The sequence below is a fragment of the Drosophila arizonae genome, unplaced genomic scaffold (assembly GCF_054131065.1).
Source record: "Drosophila arizonae isolate 15081-1271.41 unplaced genomic scaffold, UAZ_ARI_1.0 ARI_Backbone_143, whole genome shotgun sequence".
Lineage (NCBI taxonomy): Eukaryota > Metazoa > Arthropoda > Insecta > Diptera > Drosophilidae > Drosophila > Drosophila arizonae.
The window spans coordinates 5,467-13,360 of NW_028315214.1; the positions used below are offsets into that span (position 1 = coordinate 5,467).

Here is a 7,894-nt window from a genome sequence, read left to right on the forward strand (position 1 = left end):
TGCCTACTAATATAATTTGAGTTTAGAGACCGCAGTAACTTAAACTCAACTTAGCTTCCTGCTACCTCAAAACAGTGACACTATTGCCCCCCTCTCTTGCACCACCGGATTGTACCACAGGGGCACTCCGCGAGACCGCCGAAGTAAGTCTTTGATAGTTTTTACCGTCGCTGGGTGCGTCGCGCCCACAGCAACCACGTTGTCTACATTGTGTATGTGTGTGTGTGTGTGTGTATATGTGTGTGTATGTATGCCTGTGTGTGCGTGCGTGTGTGTGTGTGTGTGCGCGTGTTTCTTGTGTAAGCTGAAAGACGCGAAAAATTATTGAAATAGCTATTACTCCAAGGGTTCAGGAAGATCGTAGTCGAGCAGTCTCGACTAGAGCTTTCTTACTTGTTTTTATATAATATTTTCACCTATCTTTATAGAATTAAAACATCAGCTCACCTGCAAAATTTCAGCATTCTAGGATTATAACTTTAGGAGATACAGTTTTATCCGGTTTGTCACAATGGGCGGAGATATATCCGCCATAGCTTGTGATCTTGAGTGGTCGACGCGGATCTACATACAGGATCAGCTTTCTAGGTCTTCAACAAACTTGATTTCCGGTATATCGGAAAATGCATTTTTCTGATTTGCCACGCCCCTAGTGGGCGGATCGGAAAAATGTTTAACACTTTATAAATCGGAGATATATACGAGTATGTGTTCCAAATTTAAAGTCTCTAGCTTCAATAGCGCCGAAATAGATTGCGTTCATACGGACAGACGGACAAACGGACGGACAGCAAGACGGACATTCCACAAAACCAATATACTCATTTCACTTTTGTGAATGAGTCTAAAAAGGCAGCGCACGATATATGGACCTCCTAACCAACGTTCAATGACTGTTTTCATAGACGCCTTGGCAGGTGGCTCACTCCATGGCTTCATGTTGCTCCCCGAAAGAGGGATGAAGTGACAACAGATAACAGATCCGTATCCCGCCCGACTGAAGGTGTACTCGTGGCCAGTGTTGAGCAGTGCAACATCTAGTGTCGCGAAGATCTCCAGTAGGATACGACCTCTGGCATTTGTTGTGAGGCTACCCCATTCTAACGCCCAGGAGTTAAAATCTCCAGCTATAATGGCCTTCCGACCCCTAGCATCCTCGGCAAGCTCGTCGAGCACGTCGTGAATTCACAGAGCTGCATACTGGGGGCCAGATAGCAACTGTAAAGCCATAAGTTACCATATCGGCCGCGTACGAACCCATTGAATGACTTAACAACAACGCAGCTTTGCCATTAACGTCTGTTGACCATGTCCTAAGGCAGCTGGTTATACAGTGGTGGGGCTCACTGAGAAAAGCTACGTCTATACATTTTTCCCTAATGGTCTATTCTAGACGATCTTGGGCAGCAATACAATGATTTAAGTTAAGCTGCAAGAACCTTAACATTTCATTTTACGAGCAGCTTCACGGTAGGATGGGCACTTGAAGCTGCCTGCTGAATGGTCCGTCTACTGTTCACCTTTCCGGATGCAGAGGCTACATTTTGGTGGCTTGGTGCATGCTTTTGCACTGTGGCCCATCTCTCCACACCTGAAACAGGCGCCCTTTAGGTCACAGTCGCTGCGACAGTTTGCTGCCATATGACCGTAATCGAGGCACTTGAAACAGCGTTTAGGCTGTTCCACGGCTCGGATACGGCATACTATCCATCCTATTCTAATTTTGGACAGCTTGAGCAGAGTTTTAGCTTTCCCAATTGAAAGAGCAACCGTAGCTCTTGCTGTCCACCAAAAGCTGGCCGAAGCGATTTGATAGCCTCAATAGGGAGGGAGCTATCCTTCAACTCCACCCTAATTGCCTCCAAGATCTCCTCTTTGCTTGCTAACTCATCTAGGTCGCGAATCTCAAATTGAGCCAATTCGGTAAGTGGTTTTAACTACCGCTCGGTCACCCAAGGCTTTGCCTACAGCTTCGTGCAGAGCCTCAGCGCTAATCTCCGGCTTCCTACTCAGTTGCAACAAAAGGTCCTCCTTAGCTGTCTTTCTAATACCTTGGACGTCGCCGCTCAGATGCTTTAAATTTGGGTCGCTCTTGACTACGCGAAGCATGTCCGCATAGCTGCAACCACATACACCTGAAACCGCGATGGCGTCACTTCTGGAACGTTTTTGCTGCGGCTTGCGTCCCTTAACAACCGTCCAGCTGTTCGAACTCGTCTGTCGATCTGCCTGGTTGATTTTATATCGGCTGCAGCCCGTAGAGCCATTGGCTCTATTGGATTTGCTGCGCTTTTATTGTGCCTCGGCTTTTTCGAGGGAGGTTTTCTCTGCTCAGTGGCAACTTCCCTCGACCGCTTGGCCGTATTACTACCTGCTGTAGCACTAACACTCGCTGTTTTAGCCTTCTCAGCTACTTTCTTGACCAGCGTGGTCTACACCTCGCAGTCTTTGACCGGTCGGTTGCAGAACGCTTCGGCCGTCTTGTGGAGACTGACCAGCCTAGCCAGCTCCTCTCTCATTAGTGCATTTAAGTTAAGCGCTCCCACACTAGACTACTAGTGATTGGGGACGCTGTGTTGGGTTCTTGTGAATATATTACAACCTAATGTTCAAAGAAAATAATATATTTTATATAATTTGGAACGATAGGTCTAATATATTTTATATAATTTGGAACAATAGGTCCAAACTCTCTCTAGTCCGAATATAAACTGAACTAAATCTGTGTTACTCGTTAGGTTCTCTCCCCTTGAATGTCTGACTGGACTCTCCAGCCTCCTTAGATTGTCGATAGTCTTACTTTTATATGCCGCTGACCCCCAAATAGGGCAGCGTAACTCCTATTTGAGCTAACGCATCTTTTAAAGACTTGGGTGCCTGGAGTCTACTGGAGACTGATTACAAGTCGACGGCTGCGGCAACGCCCTCTGTTGTTGCTGCGGCGATCGCTGCAACGAGGAACGGCGCGCGAAAGCTTGCAGCTCCTCCTCCATCATGGCCTCCATATTGCTCCGACTACCACGGCGTGAAGCCTGTAGTGGGCACTGCCTACTAATATAATTTGAGTTTAGAGACCGCAGTAACTTAAACTCAACTTAGCTACCTGCTACCTCAAAACAGTGACACTATTGCCCCCCTCTCTTGCACCACCGGATTGTACCACAGGGGCACTCCGCGAGACCGCCGAAGTAAGTCTTTGATAGTTTTTACCGTCGCTGGGTGCGTCGCGCCCACAGCAACCACGTTGTCTATATTGTGTATGTGTGTGTGTGTGTGTGTATATGTGTGTGTATGTATGCCTGTGTGTGCGTGCGTGTGTGTGTGTGTGTGCGCGTGTTTCTTGTGTAAGCTGAAAGACGCGAAAAATTATTGAAATAGCTATTACTCCAAGGGTTCAGGGGAGATCGTAGTCGAGCAGTCTCGACTAGAGCTTTCTTACTTGTTTTTATATAATTTTTTCGCCCATTTTTATAGAATTAAAACATCAGCTCACCTGCAAAATTTCAGCATTCTAGGTTTATAACTTTAAAAGATACAGTTTTATCCGGTTTACCACGCCCCCAGTGGGCGGAGATATATCCGCCATAGCTTGTGATCTTGGGTGGTCGACGCGGATCTACATACAGGATCAGCTTTCTAGCTCTTCAACAAACATGATTTATGGTATATCGGAAAATGCATTTTCTGATTTGCCACGCCCCGAAATAGATTGCGTTCATACGGACGGACGGACAGCAAGACGGACATTGCACAAAACCAACATACTCATTTCACTTTCGTGAATGAATAAAATGACGTATAGCATGCGAAAATTCATGTATGCTTGATGTATGCTTGCTCTCGCAGCGCACTGATTTTGTCAAGCCGAGCAAATACGAATCCGAAAATGCATGCATAAACTCGAGTGGCATCTTTTTCATTCCGTTTTAAGGCTTTATTTATTCTCACTCATTTTAGTGAAGGCCGTAAGCTATGATGACTTGAGCTCACTCTAATGTAAATTCACTCAAGACGTTTTTCGCCTATCACATACTCATTCAATTTTTCGGTAATTATCGCTTTTTTGACATTTGTTAATTAACATGGATGATCAGTTCAGAGTGACAATAAAAGGCATTGTTTAATTATGTCTAATGAATACATACAAATGTATGTATGTATATTAGCGCTAAGGCTTTCGATAAAAAACATGATCGAAAATTAGTAATACAATTATATCTGCTAGACTCTCAAAGCTCTAAATGCAGACACGTATGTAATTTATTGAGTTTAGTAAATGCACGCACTGTAATGTTATAATCCCGATCCGAAAATTTCATGAAGATAGTCCAGCCACAGAAAAAGTTATTAAACAATTAAGTCCCGCAGTAAGCCACCACGGCAGCCAATGCGTGTTTATGCGTGCGTGCGTATCTTGAGGGATCTTGAGCAGTCTCGACTAGAGCTTTCTTACTTGTTTGTATTATGTTGTTATTATTATAATTTTTTTTTTTTTTCAGCGAATTATTGAGTCATATGTTGAAAAAAGGCAAGGCACGACATATGGACCTCCTAACCAACGTTCAATGACTGTTTTCATAGATGACGTCAACATGCCTGTAATTAATGAATGGGGTGATCAAATTACAAATGAGATCGTACGCCAGATGATCGAACAACGAGGATTTTACTCATTGGATCGTCCAGGAGACTTTTCCACTATAATGGATATTCAATTGCTTTCAGCCATGATTCACCCCGGTGGTGGTCGCAACGACATCCCAAATCGTTTAAAACGACATTTATGTATTTTTAATTGTACCCTCCCGAGTAATAATTCAATTGACCAAATTTTTAAAAGCATTGGTGTAGGCTATTTTTGCCCCAGTCGATTTGAAGAAGAGGTTGTGCAAATAATACCATTTTTAGTACCTATGACTAGAGTTTTTTGGCAGAATGTTAAAATTAAAATGTTACCTACTCCAGCGAATTTTCACTACGTTTTTAATCTGAGGGATCTTTCACGAATTTGGGAAGGTATTCTCAAAGTAAAAACTGAAGAATGCAACACCGTAGAACAGGTGTTAAAATTATGGTGTCATGAATGCACAAGAGTTATAGCAGATCGTTTCACTATGGAAAAAGATAAATTGTGGTTTTTGGCACGTATGCGTATTGATGCAGAATCACATTTAGAAGATCTTTTTGAGAAATTTCCTGATGAACCATCATATTGGGTAGATTTTTTACGAGATGCTCCAGAGCCAATGGAAGATGATGACGAGGATATGTCATTAGAACCACCAAAGATCTATGAGGAAATTCCAAGGTAATTAATAGATATATTAGTTTCTTTTTTCTTTTACTCATTTGTTCATATTTTCAGTTTTGAATTTGTAAAAAATAAAGTTATGATTTTTATGTCTCAATTTAATGAGCAAATACGTGGTTTCAACATGGATCTCGTATTTTTCTCGGATGCTCTGAAGCACTTAATGATTATTTCCCGAATACTCAGTAATCCTCGTGGTAACGCACTGCTTGTAGGTGTAGGCGGATCGGGTAAACAAAGCTTAACGCGGTTATCTTCATTTATGGCTGGTTATAAATTTTTCCAAATTACTTTAACACGTGCTTACAATACAGGAAACTTAACAGAAGATCTGAAGTTTATGTATCGAATATCTGGTTTAGAAGGCACTGGAATGACATTCATTTTTACAGATAATGAAATAAAAGAAGAGTCATTTTTAGAATTTATTAATAATATTTTAAGTTCTGGAGAAATAGCGAACCTATTTGCCAAAGATGAAATGGACGAAATTTATAATGAACTTATTCCAATTATGAAGAAACAACAACCTCGAAGGCCTCCCACTCAAGAAAATCTCTACGACTTTTTTATTACGCGCGCTCGATCTAATTTACATATTGCGCTCTGCTTCTCCCCGGTATATGATTTTTTAATTTCTGATTATATATAATTTAATATATTTTTTACAGGTGGGTGAAAAATTTCGGCTGCGTTCATTGAAATTTCCGGGTTTGATTTCCGGCTGTATAATTGATTGGTTTCAAAAATGGCCTACAGATGCATGTGTGGCTGTTTCACGGCATTATCTCGGAGACCTGGAACTAGTTTGTAGTCCTAAAGTCAAGGATCAAGTCGTTGATATTATGAGTTGGATTCACGAGTCAGTACAAGATGCTTGCTTTAGTTATTATGATCGTTTTCGTCGGTTAACATTTGTCACACCAAAATCGTTAATATCATTTTTAGAAAGCTACAAAATTCTTTACAAGCAAAAGCAAGTTCATATTGTTATTATGTCAGAACGCATGAGTTCAGGTTTAGACAAATTAGATGAGGCAGGAGCGTCTGTATCTGTACTCAAAAAAGATTTAGTTGAAATGAATAAAGTTATTGTGGTAGCTTCTGCGGAAGCTGAGGAGGTTTTGGCCACTGTAGAACAATCAAAAGCGGCAGCTGAAATTGTCAAAGTGGAAGTGGCACAAAAGAAAGGTTCTGCAGAAGTTCTTGTGAAAAACATTTCTGCTGTAAAACAAGTAGCTGAAGCTAAATTAGAAAAAGCGCTGCCTGCGTTAGAAGAAGCTGAAGCCGCACTTAAAACTATAAAAGCTGCTGATATTGCAACTGTTCGTAAACTTGGAAAACCTCCATATTTAATTACTCTAATTATGGATTGTGTCTGCATATTATTTCGACGCCAAATAAAGCCTATTCGTCCAGATACCGAGAAAGCTTTTATTCAAAGCTCATGGGATGAGTCTCTGAAAGTTATGTCTGACACTAGTTTTCTTCGTAAAATAGTCGAATATCCCACGGACCTAATTAATGCGGAAATGGTTGACATGATGATTCCATACTTTCAGTATCCGTAAGTAAATAAAATAATCCACTTATATTAAAATTAGACATATATTATTATTGTAACGAATTTGCGGTAAGTTCAATCCTGCCCAATCCTGCCAGCATACCTATTTTTGTTATCTATTCAAAATCGATCAGATCTCCTAATGCTAGGGTCGTAAAATTTTAAATGTATACTTATGTATATGCATTTTATACAATTTCGCTTTTTGTCAAAATTTACCCTTTACCCCTATATCCACCCCCTCACCCACACCTTTGTAAAATATTTCAAATACTAGAGACTTGTGCTCTTTGGCAATTGCATGCATATCCATGTTATAATTGTCCTTCCAAAAGGAGTCCGTCGATGGGCCAGTGTATAATATATTTTTGAGATGTAGACTGCACCTTGCGGTCTCTCTAAATAGGCACGAACGAAGTGCTGGCACCGGTGTTCAATTTTGTACTATTTTTATTGAATTCTAACAGCACAGCAGAGAGCTCATCTAAGCGCGAGCAGCGGGAGAGCGATTGTTTGGCGAGCGACACTCCCGTGCTAGCGCGTACAATAACAACTACTTTACAGTGGTTTCATTTCCATTCTTAACCTATACAATTTTAATAATTCAATTTCTTCATTTTTTTTTTAATTCTATATAATAAAGAGGGCATATATCCAAATGCCTCAACATCGGCCGTGTTGTAAGGCCGCAGGGCTTCAATAATATGGGGTATTAGTTGAGTGGCAGTGGGGCAACACGATGAATTGCCCTTTTGTATGTGCCATTTTTTGTCTTAACGACAATTACGCGCACTCTACCATCTCCTCCGGCTATGGCTTCCGTTACCACGCCTAGCATCCACTGTTGTGGAGAAGCGTTGTCGTCTCCCACGAGCACGATTGCTTCGACCTGTAGGTTCTGCCTCTTCTTCGGCCATTTTGGAGGCTGAGCAGGTAGTCCCTTGACCAGTCGATCCAAAACCGACGCTTGATGTTGGATATCAGCTGCCATCTTTTTAAGAGTGTCAGCTTGGCGTCGT

General features: G+C 41.6%; 1 long non-coding RNA gene across 1 annotated transcript; it reads left to right on the forward strand.

Moving 5' to 3' along the window:
* Window positions 1-4,499: 4,499 nt before the first annotated feature.
* On the forward strand, window positions 4,500-6,872 carry LOC108620409 (uncharacterized). The gene is made up of 3 exons (XR_016271458.1): window positions 4,500-5,308; window positions 5,366-5,930; window positions 5,983-6,872. It is a non-coding gene; the product is annotated as an uncharacterized LOC108620409 (long non-coding RNA).
* Window positions 6,873-7,894: the final 1,022 nt, after the last annotated feature.